Raw genomic sequence first — 14,987 nt, forward strand, 5'->3', positions numbered from 1 at the left:
CTAAGGACACCTGCTTTCTGGGGGAGGAGGGCTAATCCTTGTCTGGTATATTTATGTAAGCGGGGGAATGGTCCCGCTATTGTGGGGAACTTTCCTGGCTTCTGCACTACCCCGGTGAAGTGGGCTAGCAGAAGGATCTGAGTCCTTGCTCCCACTCCCTTTACTCAGAGGCCTCCCTGCCCTTGAGGGCTCCCCTTCCACTCTCCTGTCTGGCAGAGTCCTTGTAACCCCAACAAGGCTGGGCCCAGGATTCCTGGGGGGCTAAACCCCCAACCCTGCTGTGGTCACCCAGGACAGGGGCTAGGGTGTCCCCACTCCAGGGTACCCTCTCTGCACTGGGCACCTCCCTGACCCACTGATTAGTCCATACAATTTAAAGCAAATACAAGTTGTTTAATTAACAATTAATTTAAAGAAAAGAACAAGGAAAAATGGTAAAGGTTAAAGGAAAACACATCACCCCGCTCTGTGGTAGGGAACATCACAAACAGTGTCTCTGGACATCAGGGCACTTCACAGTCTGTTCCTTGTAGGTCCCAGATTTCCTTCTCAGGCCCTGGCTCTGCTGCAGGTATGCTGCGAGTTGGACACTTGCAATGGTGGTGGCCACACACCTCCGGGCTTTGAGTGGTGGGACCCTTCTTCCCAGCATCAGCCCCCCGTCAGGTTACGGTCCCCCTCCCGGTCTGGCCTGCAAGGGCCCTTGGCTAGGGGTGTCTTTCTGTGCTGGGCCCTTTGCCCAAGGTCCCCCCTTGGCTGGCCCCACTTGCTCACCACACCTGGCTCTGTGGCTGCAGCTCTGCTCCCAGCACAGGATCTGCTCTCCCTGGGCTGCGTCTCTGGCTGCCCCTCTGGATCTGGCCCGGTTCTGCTCTCCAGCTCAGCTTGGGCCCCTGCTTTCTCCTTAGCTCAGCCCCACTCAGTCTGACCCAGGCAATTCCAACTCACACGGAGGATGGGACCCGCCCTGGCCTCCTGTCATGCTGATTAGTCTGCCCGCCCTGTCAATCAGGCTGACCTGGAGCATTTGCCTCTCGCCATTGTTCCTGGGGACTGTCAATCTCAGGGTCCTGATTTCCCATTGACCCTTCCCCTTTTAGTGCTGGGAGCTAGCCAACCAAAACACCCCCACTGAATGTTAGTAAGGGGCAACAGTCCCCTTACATTTAGGCAACAAATGACTCACCCACCCAAAAAATAACCCCATTGAAACTGACAAGTGAAGGAAAAACAAGACAATTTGGTAAATATGTCACACCCAACCAACCCTCATCTCTCCAGTGCTGAAGTGAAATGCGTATAATAGTCTGGTTTGGAAGCTGCCTCCTGACCCCCTCAAAGGAAATCTTTAGATTCCCCTGCTTGGCAGCGAGTGGTACCTTTCCCTAAAAGATGGGAATTCTGTCTGAGGCCAGGTCTGCCTTTAGTCTTCAGATACCCTCAGTCTAACATTGCTCAGGTGTCACTAAGGGCAGAATTCAGTCTTTAAACTGCTGAGCTTCAATCAGAAGACCTTGATAATCACTCTAGCCAGGGAACTGCTAATGAGCCTGTAATAACTTTACATTTTCCAATCTCTGGTACATCTGGACTTGTCTTGCTGCCTTGTGGCTTGTTTACAATTATGAAAAGCAAAAGAAAAAAGAGAAAAATTACAGAATTAGACCATAATATGTAGGGAATTATGGTCTAATCCTGTAATGTTTCTTGCTTTCCTAATTATTGCCTGCATGTGCAGTTTTAAACTGAGGTCTTAAAATACCCTCTGAAAAGCTAGCTCCAAGCATCAGTAAGGCTTTCAGGGCCATGAAGGGATCAAACTAGATTACTAACCAGCAGCTGGTGGAGTTCTCTGCATATATTGCCTCCTCAAAGCCACATTCTTGGAGGCTTATGCTGGGCAGTTATGCCTAGACAAGCTTCACTGCCTGCATCCTAAGGCACAGAGACTGTGGGAAGGGCAATAGAGAATGAGCCCCAACATCAATGAAGAGGGCCCAGGCGCTCTCGAGGATACAGAGACACCAAAGCAGCAAGGATTGAGAGGGAAAATGAACCTGGGTTTGTGGATGTGGCATATGCACAGAACTGTTACTGATCAGTGATGTCGATTTCTGTTGGTGGTGCCTGGGGGAAAGGGACGTGTTTATATTTTATATCAGACTTGGAGCTGAACTGAGATTTAACAACCTTAGACATATGGAACACCTGGGAGGGCAGCACATTCTCCATCCTGATTGGCCTGTGTTCCTGGAAAGGGTTTAACAGTGGTACTCAGAAATCTTTTGGCAAATGCACAAATGCAAGACTCTGATATTAGGAATTAACTCACCTGTGGTTCTTCGGTTTGAGGTATTCCTGGTAATGTCAAAATACCAGGTGGCGCAGCCCTTTAATAATGGCAGCTGAAATGCTGCTTGTAAGGAAAGGGACATATTCTTTAGAGATCCTAATTGCAACAGATCCCTGCTCTTGGGCCTGGGCTCTTGCACATGGCTGGTGCAGGTCCCCCACACTGTGATTCCAGGGTGGGGTGGGGTGGTGGAGGTGATTAGCAGCTGGGGTTTCACAGTAGTTCTTGCGGTGGAACATTGGTGCCCCCTGTTGCTCCAGCAGCCTGTCCTTGTCAGGGAAATTGCTTCCCCAGGATCGCTGTATTGGCTACCACTGGCCCCAGGGCTACTGGGCTCAGCTTGAACCATGTAGTTTCTTCTTATCTCTTATTAGCAAAATTGTTCTTCACTAATCCTCCGGTGCTTCCAGTTTCTAAGCTGAACCTGTGGGTGTTTGGTGCTGGTGGTGGTGGGTGCTGTAGAAAACCCTATAGATAGGTAGGGGTCCATGCCTCAAGGCCTTTCTTGCATTGAGAGCTTTGGTTCCAGTTGGCCCAGGATCTGACACCATCTACAGGCCTGAAAGCTCAGCTCCCTGAGCTGTGGGCTCCTGCAGCGTGGCTAAACCTGGTTCAGTTCAGCAGCTCCACTTCGCTGTGTTTACATGTGGAGTGTTTCTTTGCAAACAAAAGGGCTATGAAAACTTTGAGCCTGGAGCACAGTCACGAGCTGGGGAGCTACAGTAGGATGCAGGCTGTACTCCTCTGCCAGCCCCCAGTCAGCCAACGCTTCTGCCTGCTAAAAACACTGCATGAAAAAGCCTCCCTTTTGCAGCTCCGCTTCCATGCTCTGCAGTGAGGTGCCATCTGCCCTGCCGGGTCACACAGTGTGGGAGCAGCTTGGTGCCCCAGGGCACAGGTCGTGCCTTGGCAGCTGGCACCCTGATCTGCCAACTCCATGGGTCTTTCCCGTAGATTACAAGTTCTCTGACCTGTTTATGGGTCCCCAGGGGAAATCTGTGCCTGCCTCAAGGGGACTCTCCACCTGAGCGTTCCATTACCCCACCTCCTGTGGAAGGGCAACCAATCAGGGACCCTGTGCTTGTCTCTTCCTTCAGCAGATGAGGCAGTCCATTACCCCTCCTCCTCCTCCTCTCTGTACACAAAGGGCTGGAAGCACTGGGCCCCCATTCGGATTCCCATTTCCTCCATGGCTGCATACTTGGGTTTGTGGGGTTGCCGATTTGTTACTCTGCCGTTAATTGTTTTTTATCAAACTTTTTTTCTAATTTTCACGAAGTTGTTCAGCCCAAACCCTGCCTGCATCGGCCAGTGTGTGCTCTGCAGTGGCCTTCTCAGCGTGAGTCTGGAGGTGCAAATCCAGGGTCCACATCGCAACACCCCTATCTTACACAGAACTGAGAGACCAATTCCCAGCCTTTGTGCCAGGAGTGGGGCCCATCTCCATTGCCCATTTCAAACATTTTCAACAGGCTCCTCTGTGACCCTTCTGCTTGGAAGGAGCATCCCACTTACCGTCCTCCAAACTCCTCCATCAAACTCCATTCTGCCATGGCCTCCGAGAAACCCAACAGGGGTTAGGTAGCCAGTGTGCTGAGACCTTTGTATCACATGCTGACCAAGCATGCTCCCTATCATGCTTCCCCAGGAGTATCCAGGGCTTTGAGATACCTGGCTACCACCTACCATTAGCGTGAGGAGGCCATAGGCCAGCTCCCCAACTCCACCTGCCACGGCAACACAAGTAATGCCCTCTAGGCCTACACAGGCCCTGCTCTCTCTCTCTCCAGGTTAGCAGGGGGCACACACCAACCCCCGAGCATCTCCCTGGAATGTCCAGCCTCTGATCCACTGGCCCCTCGCAGGATTCACTGATGCACTGCTCCCAAAGAAGCCGTGTACCCCAGCTTACCAGTCCCACCTCGGATCACCATGCTGCTTCACACCTAGCACTTAGATATGATTATAATGAAAACAGGTCCAGGTTTTATTTAACAAAGGCTAGAGATTCAAGTGACAGCAAGTAGAAGTATTAGAATATTCTGGTTATATATAAAATCATAACGCATTCTTGAACCTAGATGTACTTAGCTAGTTACTGTCATGCCTTACAGAGCAAAGCGCTTCCTGCATTTTACAGCTAGTGCTGGCTGTGATCGTCTGTTCATAGGATGTCATGCTGTCAGCTTGCCTCCCATGTAAAAGATCCAGGGTGTCTCTCTGACCCTCAGCTATACCCCCTGTGACAATGCGGTTCTGGCGGAACCCAACTGAGAGTGCCAACTCAGGACAAATTGCTCAAACAGGGCAGTTACAGCCCGAGGCTGGGGTTTTTCCACCTCTAAGGCAAACCAAACCAGCCAGACTAAGAGGATTTCGGTCTCACCCCACCGGCTAACCGCAAGTCTTACAAGCAATTTCCTTAGACACTCCAGTTTCCCAGTATCACCACCAGTACCACTCGTTATGGGGACAAATGGTTATGAAAACCAATACCCAAATAAAAGAAAAAAGGTTCTCCTGATCCCAAAGGACCAAGCCCCAGACCCAGGTCAATATACAAATCAGATCTTACTCACAAATCACGCTGTTGCCAATCCTTTAGAATCTAAAATCTAAAGGTTTATTCATAAAAGGAAAAAGATAGAGAAGAGAGTTAGAATTGGTTAAATGGAATCAATTACATACAGTAATGGCCAAGTTCTTGGTTCAGGCTTGTAGCAGTGATGGAATAAACTGCAGGTTCAAATCAAGTCTCTGGAATACATCCCCCGCTGGGATGGGTCCTCAGTCCTTTGTTCAGAGCTTCAGTTTGTAGCAAAGTTCCTCCAGAGGTAAGAAGCAGGATTGAAGACAAGATGGAGATGAGGCATCAGCCTTATATAGTCTTTTCCAGGTGTAAGAACACCTCTTTGTTCTTACTGTGGAAAATCACAGCAAAATGAAGTCTGGAGTCACATGGGCAAGTTCCTGCATACTTTGCTGAGTCTCAAGGCATATTTGAAAACAACAAAGAGTCTGGTGGCACCTTAAAGACTAACAGATTTATTTGGGCATAAGCTTTCGTGAGTATAAACCTCACTTCTTCGGATGCATAGAGTGAAAGCTACAGATGCAGGCATTATATACAGACACATGGAGAGCAGGGAGTTACTTCACAAGTGGTGAACCAGTGTTGACAAGGCCAATTCAATCAGGGTGGATGTAGTCCACTCCCAATAATAGATGAGGAGGTGTCAATTCCAGGAGAGGAAAAGCTGCTTCTGTAGTGAGCCAGCCACTCCCAATCCCTATTCAAGCCCAGATTAATGGTGTTGAATTTGCAAATGAATTTTAGTTCTGCTGTTTCTCTATGAAGTCTGTTTCTGAATTTTTTTTGTTCAATGACAGTGACTTTTAAATCTGTGATAGAATGACCAGGGAGATTGAAGTGTTCACTTACTGGCTTGTGTATGTTACCATTCCTGATGTCCGATTTGTGTCCATTTATTCTTTTGCGGAGGGACTGTCCGGTTTGGCCAATGTACATGGCAGAGGGGCATTGCTGGCACATGATGGCATATATGACATTAGTGGATGTGCAGGTGAATGAGCCCCTGATGGTGTGGCTGATGTGGTTGGGTCCTCTGATGCTGTTGCCAGAGTAGACATGGGGACAGAGTAGGCAACGAGGTTTGCTACAGGGATAGGTTCCTGGGTTGGTGTTTCTGTGGTGTGGTGTGTAGTTGCTGGTGAGTATTTGCTTCAGGTTGGGGGGTTGTCTGTAAGCAAGGACTGGCCTGCCTCCCAAGGTCTGTGAGAGTGAGGGATCATTTTCCAGGATAGGTTGTAGGTCGTGGATAATGCGCTGGAGAGGTTTTAGCTGGGGGCTGTATGTGATGGCCAGTGGTGTTCTGTTATTGTCCTTGTTGGGCCTGTCCTGTAGTAGGTGATTTCTGGGTACCCGTCTTGCTCTGTCAATCTGTTTCCTCACTTCCCCAGGTGGGTATTGTAGTTTTACGAATGCTTGATAAAGATCTTGTAGGTGTTTGTCTCTGTCTGAGGGGTTGGAGCAAATTCGGTTGTATCTTAGGGCTTGGCTGTAGACAATGGATCGTATGATGTGTCTTGGATGGAAGCTGGAGGCATGTAGGTACGTATAGTGGTCAGTAGGTTTCCGGTATAGGGTGGTGTTTATGTGACCATCACTTATTTGTACTGTAGTGTCCAGGAAGTGGATCTCTTGTGTGGACTGGTCCAGGCTGAGGTTGATGGTGGGGTGGAAATTGTTGAAGTCCAGGTGGAATTCTTCAAGGGCCTCCTTTCCGTGGGTCCATATGATGAAGATGTCATCAATGTAGCGCAAGTAGAGGAGGGGCACTAGGGGACGAGAGCTGAGGAAGCGTTGTTCTAAGTCAGCCATAAAAATGTTGGCATACTGTGGGGCCATGCGGGTACCCATAGCAGTGCCACTGACTTGAAGGTATAAGTTGTCCCCAAATCTGAAGTGGTTGTGGGTGAGGACAAAGTCACAAAGCTCAGCCACCAGGCTTGCTGTGGCCTCATCAGGGATACTGTTCCTGACAGCTTGTAGTCCATCCTCATGTGGAATATTGGTATAAAGTGCTTCTACATCCATGGTGGCCAGGATGGTGTTTTCAGGAAGAACGTCAATGCACTGTAGTTTCCTCAGGAAGTCGGTGGTGTCTCGAAGATAGCTGGGAGTGCTGGTAGCATAGGGTCTGAGGAGAGTGTCCAAATAGCCAGATAATCCTGCTGTCAGAGTACCAATGCCTGAGATGATGGGGCGTCCAGGGTTTCCGGGTTTATGGATCTTGGGTAGCAGATAGAATACCCCTGGTCGGGGTTCTGGGGGTGTGTCCATGTAGATTTGTTCCCGTACTGTAGCTGGGAGTTTCTTGAGCAGAATGAGCTCTCAGAACTGGAGACTCTCATACAATACCAGCCTTCTACACAAACTCCAACGTGGCTGGACTTTACAAAAATGAGACAAGCCATTTACAATGCACATTTCACTTCTCTACAGAGGAAAAAGGACTGTAAGCTATCTAAACTAATACCTGCCACTGGGGGCTATAACAATGGTACCCTCAACTCATCTAACAACATTGTCAATCTTTCCAACCACACACTTAGCCCAGCAGAAGAGTCTGTCCTATCTCGGGGACTCTCTTTCTGTCCCACCATCCCCACGAACATGATACAGTTCTGCGGTGATTTGGAAGCCTACTTTCGTCGTCTCCGACTCAAGGAATATTTTCAACGCACCACTGAACAGTGCACTGACCCACAGGAACCTTCCTACCAACACTACAAGAAGAGGAACTCTGCGTGGACTCCTCCTGATGGTCGAAATGACAGACTGGACCTCTACATAGAGTGTTTCCGCAGACGTGCACAGGCTGAAATTGTGGACAAACAACATCACTTGTCCCATAACCTCAGCCGTACAGAACGCAATGCCATCCACAGCCTCAGAAACAACTCTGACATTATCATCAAAGGGGCTGACAAAGGAGGTGCTGTAGTCATAATGAACAGGTCAGATTATGAACAGGAGGCTGCCAGGCAACTCTCCAAGACCACATTCTACAGGCCACTATCCTCTGATCCTACTGAGGAATACCAAAAGAAACTACACCATCTGCTCAAGAAACTCCCAGCTACAGTACGGGAACAAATCTACATGGACACACCCCCAGAACCCCGACCAGGGGTATTCTATCTGCTACCCAAGATCCATAAACCCGGAAACCCTGGACGCCCCATCATCTCAGGCATTGGTACTCTGACAGCAGGATTATCTGGCTATTTGGACACTCTCCTCAGACCCTATGCTACCAGCACTCCCAGCTATCTTCGAGACACCACCGACTTCCTGAGGAAACTACAGTGCATTGACGTTCTTCCTGAAAACACCATCCTGGCCACCATGGATGTAGAAGCACTTTATACCAATATTCCACATGAGGATGGACTACAAGCTGTCAGGAACAGTATCCCTGATGAGGCCACAGCAAGCCTGGTGGCTGAGCTTTGTGACTTTGTCCTCACCCACAACCACTTCAGATTTGGGGACAACTTATACCTTCAAGTCAGTGGCACTGCTATGGGTACCCGCATGGCCCCACAGTATGCCAACATTTTTATGGCTGACTTAGAACAACGCTTCCTCAGCTCTCGTCCCCTAGTGCCCCTCCTCTACTTGCGCTACATTGATGACATCTTCATCATATGGACCCACGGAAAGGAGGCCCTTGAAGAATTCCACCTGGACTTCAACAATTTCCACCCCACCATCAACCTCAGCCTGGACCAGTCCACACAAGAGATCCACTTCCTGGACACTACAGTACAAATAAGTGATGGTCACATAAACACCACCCTATACCGGAAACCTACTGACCGCTATACGTACCTACATGCCTCCAGCTTCCATCCAAGACACATCATACGATCCATTGTCTACAGCCAAGCCCTAAGATACAACCGAATTTGCTCCAACCCCTCAGACAGAGACAAACACCTACAAGATCTTTATCAAGCATTCGTAAAACTACAATACCCACCTGGGGAAGTGAGGAAACAGATTGACAGAGCAAGACGGGTACCCAGAAATCACCTACTACAGGACAGGCCCAACAAGGACAATAACAGAACACCACTGGCCATCACATACAGCCCCCAGCTAAAACCTCTCCAGCGCATTATCCACGACCTACAACCTATCCTGGAAAATGATCCCTCACTCTCACAGACCTTGGGAGGCAGGCCAGTCCTTGCTTACAGACAACCCCCCAACCTGAAGCAAATACTCACCAGCAACTACACACCACACCACAGAAACACCAACCCAGGAACCTATCCCTGTAGCAAACCTCGTTGCCTACTCTGTCCCCATATCTACTCTGGCAACAGCATCAGAGGACCCAACCACATCAGCCACACCATCAGGGGCTCATTCACCTGCACATCCACTAATGTCATATATGCCATCATGTGCCAGCAATGCCCCTCTGCCATGTACATTGGCCAAACCGGACAGTCCCTCCGCAAAAGAATAAATGGACACAAATCGGACATCAGGAATGGTAACATACACAAGCCAGTAAGTGAACACTTCAATCTCCCTGGTCATTCTATCACAGATTTAAAAGTCACTGTCATTGAACAAAAAAACTTCAGAAACAGACTTCATAGAGAAACAGCAGAACTAAAATTCATTTGCAAATTCAACACCATTAATCTGGGCTTGAATAGGGATTGGGAGTGGCTGGCTCACTACAGAAGCAGCTTTTCCTCTCCTGGAATTGACACCTCCTCATCTATTATTGGGAGTGGACTACATCCACCCTGATTGAATTGGCCTTGTCAACACTGGTTCACCACTTGTGAAGTAACTCCCTGCTCTCCATGTGTCTGTATATAATGCCTGCATCTGTAGCTTTCACTCTATGCATCCGAAGAAGTGAGGTTTATACTCACGAAAGCTTATGCCCAAATAAATCTGTTAGTCTTTAAGGTGCCACCAGACTCCTTGTTGTTTTTGTAGATACAGACTAACAGGGCTACCCCCTGATACTTAAGGCATATTTGCCTTCTCTCAATGGGTTCATTGTATAGCTGATGGTCCTTAATGGGCCATCAAGCAGGCTAGGCAGAGCTAACACCAGTTTGTCTGGGATGTTACCCAGAAGCATAGCATAAGTTTGAAATACAGACAGTATAGAGCCAATATGCATAACTTCAACTACAAAATTGATACACACATATAGACAGCATAATCATAATCAGTAAACCATAACCTTGTCTTAGACACCCCATTTGACCCCCTTTGTACAAGATTTGCGTGCCACTACAGGACCTTGGTTGCAACAATGATCTATATGGTCCCAGATTATATCAATAACGTCACACCCCCACAATCCATTCTCTTCCAATAAGGCCTTGGCTACACTGGCATGTACAGCGCTGCAACTTGCTGCGCTCAGGGGTGTGAAAAAACACCCCCCTGAGCGCGAGTACAGCGCTGTAAAGCGCCAGTGTAAGCAGCGCTGCAAGCTATTCCCCTCGGAGAGGTGGGGTACATACAGCGCTGTGAGAGCTCTCTTGCAGCGCTGGCGGCGCGACTACACTCGCGCGCTGTGAAGTCCCGAGTGTAGCAAGGCCAAAGTTTCCTTTCATGAAGATTTCACAATCTCTTGATTGGCATTTGGTTCAGTAGGTGAACAGGCATTCATCAGGAGGCCCCCAATACACACCTGACCAGAAACAGAGATAAGCATCTGTCACTTCCTGCCTGTAACAAACATGTCTGAGTTTTGTCACCTTCTCATGACCTGCCTCACCTCCCAGATTTTAAGAACAATTTTCAGTACGGTTATCTAAATCCTTAAACATTATCCATACACACATTTTGCAATGATTATGATGACCAGTGAGCTCTTGGGGGGAGAGAGAGAGAGACCTCTTAGTGAATTATTGTGTATATGTCTGACCTAGGGATCCCTGTAGAATCCAGTGCATCCCCTGTGCCCATTGCCACTTGGCATCAAGAGATCCCTGGGTCGCACTCTCCCCTTTGTCTGCTGTATCCATCTGCTTGTTGTCTTACACTTAGGGCATGTCTACACTGGCAGAGTGACAGCGCCGGGAGTTTTAGCGCTGCTCAGAGAGCGTTGAAGGGAAACCGCTGTTGTGTGTTCACACTGTCAGCTGCCTGCGCAATAGCATGTTCACACTTGCGGCGGTATTCGGAGCGGTGCATTCTGGGCAGCTATCCCACAGAGCACCTCTTTCTCTTCTGCTGCTAAGAGTTGTGGGAAGGCAGAGGGGGGTCTCAGGGCATCCTATATCCTGTCCCAATGCTCTGTGATGCATTGCCTTGCATCCCAGCAATCCCTGTGCTTCCGTCCACATTTGGCGCCATCTTTCAACAGTTTGTGTACTGCGCGCCCTGCCTCTTCGGGCTGCAGGAATGGATCCCGAACTGTTGACCAGTATGCTGCTTGCTCTGACCAACACGTCACAAGTGGCAGTGGAGTTATTCCTTAAACTACAAAGGCAAGAGGAGTGTGACATTAATCTCACCATGCGTAGTAGCTATGACACGAGATTGCTTGTGGTCTCAGGAAACAAGCACTGAGTGGTGGGATCACATTGTGAGGCACGTCTGGGATGATGACCAGTGGCTGCAGAACTTTCAGATGAGGAAAGCCACATTCATGGGACTGTGTGATGAACTCGCCCCAGTCCTGCAATGCAAGGAATGGAAAATGAGAGCTGCCCTGCCGTTGGAGAAGCGCATGGAGATTGTACTGTGGAAGCTGGCTACTCCAGACTGCTACCGATCGATTGCTAACCAGTTCGGAGTGGGAAACTCAACCGTTGGACTCGTGTTGACGGAAGTCTGCAGGGCCATTAATCGCATCCTGCTCTGAAAGACATGACTCTGGGCAACGTCCGTGACATTGTAGATGGCTTTGCACAAATGGACTTCCCTAACTACGGAGGGGCGATAGATGGCACGCATATTCCAATTCTGGCACCAGACCACCTAGCCACTGAGTACATTAATCACAAGGGGTATTTCTCAATGGTTCTCCAGGCGCTTGTGGATCACCGTGGGCGTTTCACAGACATTAATGCAGACTGGTCCAGAAAGATGCATGACACACGCATTTTTCAGAGCACTGGCTTGTTCAGGAAGCTGCAAGCAGGGATTTTCGTCCAGGATCAGAAGATCACTGTAGGGGAAGTCGAAATGCCCATTGTGATCCTGGGAGACACTGCCTACCCCTTAATGCCGTGGCTTATGAAGCCATACACGGGGCACCTTGACAGCAGCAAGGAGCAGTTCAACAACAGGCTGAGCAAGTGCAGAATGACTATTGAATGTGCTTTTGGCCGTTTAAAAGCCTGATGGCCTGCATGCCTCTATGGGAAGCTGGACCTGGCCAATGACAATATTCTTATACTTATAGCCACGTGCTGTACGTTCCATAATATTTGTGAAGGAAAAGGTGAAAGCTTCACTCAGGCTGGACTGCAGAGGCTCAGCGCCTGGAGGTTGAGTTTGAACAGCCAGAGACTAGGGCTATTAGAGGGACCCAGCATGGGGCCATAAGGATAAGGGATACCTTGAGGCAGCAATTTGAAGCTGAAAGCCACTAATATTTGTTGCTATGCTCGGGAGTGCAGTGCTTGTAATGCTAGGAGGTGATTGGTGTAGATGATGCAATATGTGGATTTAACATAATTGTATGTTGTTTCGCAGGGTGCTTTTTGCTTTCAATTAATAGAAAAAAGATTGCTTTCAAACCAACACAATTCTTTTATTAAAAAAACAACTGGAGAAGAGAGGCAAACCAAAAAAAACGTCATCAGTGATGGGGTGGGGGAAGGGAAGATCCCAGGAAGAGGAGGGGTCCCAGGATGGCTAAAGATTTGTGTATATGCAGGGATCATATCCAACCTTGTCCTTTGGAGTACAATGCAGCGGGTGCTGTACTTCAGCAGAGCCAAACTGCAGACAGATGGGTGTTGAGTGCAGTGGGTAGTGGGAGTCCACAGTGCTGGACTGTGACGGGGAAGGAGAGGAATGCTGCGGGTATAGAGTGGAGCCAGGAGGTTGATAAGAGTGTGTTGGCAGTGTCCAGGGGGGGCACATAGGAAAGAGTTTTGCGACAGCGGCTGCAGGGGAGGGCGGACACGGAACTACTCGGTTTGAAGAGCTAGTATCGCCTGGAGCGTGTCTGCTTGGTGCTCCATAACCTTTAAGAGCTGCTCCGTGGCTTCATTCTGGCGTGCCACATTCTCCTTTCAGTCCCTCTTCTCGCTGTCCCACCGCTCCTTCAATTCCTGTTTCTTGGCGGCGGAGTGCATCATAACATCACACAGAAGGTCCTCCTTAGTTTTCTTGGCCGCTCTCTAATTCTGCGCAGCCATTCAGCCATTGGTACCAAAGAGGGAGGCTGGGCTCCCAAGGTCATCTCTGTGAAGTTTAAATGCAACATATTACAGAAACAGTATTGTTTGCAACACAGAGAACACTGATTCAGTGATTTAAAACACAGACAATACTCACATACCTGTCACTAACTGGCTGACCCCAGGCAAGCACATATGATCCACAAGACCCCCAAAGTGGTGAGTAGCCGCAGGGGCAGGGTAAATCAGTCTTCCCGGATCCTGCTGTACACTGGGCATGTGGCTCTTGGGGAGAGCCAGCACTGTAGGGGGGGCCTGATAATCATTCCTATCCCCACACTTTCCACAGGATGTGATCATTATGGAAGATATCTCGCTGCTGAGGTTCAGCAGGGAATCAAGGGAGGGTCTTCTCCAAGACTGTGGCTTCTGCCTTGGCCCCTGTGCAGCTTGCCTGTGTGCAGCAATGATCCTTTCCCTCCCCCCCCGTGACGGCACAGTGGTGCGGGAAAGTTACCGTTAATGGGGCAAGAAACAAAGCAGCTCTGCCGAAGAACCTGTGGCAGTGGATTGCTCAGTATCTCTATGAGAGTTTCCTGGGCAATCCTCTGAGGGAGATTCCCATGAAGTGAGGGAGTCAATCAACAGCCTGTTCCACCGCTCAGACGAGGCATGCGGTGGGAGACAAGCCTGGTTTCTGCAACCCTCCTTCCCCCAACAACTTGCTTCAGCGATTCCCAAAATCAAATCCACTTACCAGGGGCCTCCTCTCTTGTTTGCGCTTCGCCAAGATCCAACAGCTGTGACTGGCTAGCCTCTTCCGGGGTAGAAAAGAGCTCCTGGCTGCATGCCTCTCTGACCTCCAAGTCATCCTCTGCCTCTGGGTTCGCCTCCCTGTCCACATCCTCATCCAAGATTCATGGAGCAGGTCCTCAAGGAATCAATTATGAAACATTTAGAGGAGAGGAAAGTGATCAGGAACAGTCAGCATGGATTCACGAAGGGGAAGTCGTGCCTGACTAACCTAATTGCCTTCTATGATGAGATAACTGGCTCTGTGGATGAGGGGAAAGCAGTGGATGTGTTATTTCTTGACTTTAGCAAAGCTTTTGATACTGTCTCCCACAGTATTCTTGCCACCAAGTTAAAGAAGTATGGGCTGGATGAATGGACTGTAAGGTGGATAGAAAGCTGGCTAGATCGTCGGGCTCAACGGGTAGTGATCAATGGCTCCATGTCTAGTTGGCAGCCGGTTTCAAGTGGAGTGCCCCAAGGGTCGGTCCTGGGGCCGGTTTTGTTTAATATCTTTATTAATGATCTGGAGGATGGTGTGGACTGCACTCTCAGCAAGTTTGCAGATGACACTAAACTAGGAGGCGTGGTAGATACACTAGAGGGTAGGGATCGGATACAGAGGGACCTAGACAAATTAGAGGATTGGGCAGAAAAAAACCTGATGAGGTTCAACAAGGACAAGTGCAGAGTCCTGCACTTAGGACGGAAGAATCCCATGCACTGCTACAGACTAGGGACCGAATGGCTAGGTAGCAGTTCTGCTGAAAAGGACCTAGGGGTCACAGTGGACGAGAAGCTGGATATGAGTCAACAGTGTGCTCTTGTTGCCAAGAAGGCTAACGGCATTTTGGGCTGTATAAGTAGGGGCATTGCCAGCAGATCGAGGAACGTGATCGTTCCCCTTTATTCG

The sequence above is a fragment of the Malaclemys terrapin genome, chromosome 8, assembly GCF_027887155.1.
Source record: "Malaclemys terrapin pileata isolate rMalTer1 chromosome 8, rMalTer1.hap1, whole genome shotgun sequence".
Taxonomy (NCBI): Eukaryota; Metazoa; Chordata; order Testudines; family Emydidae; genus Malaclemys; species Malaclemys terrapin.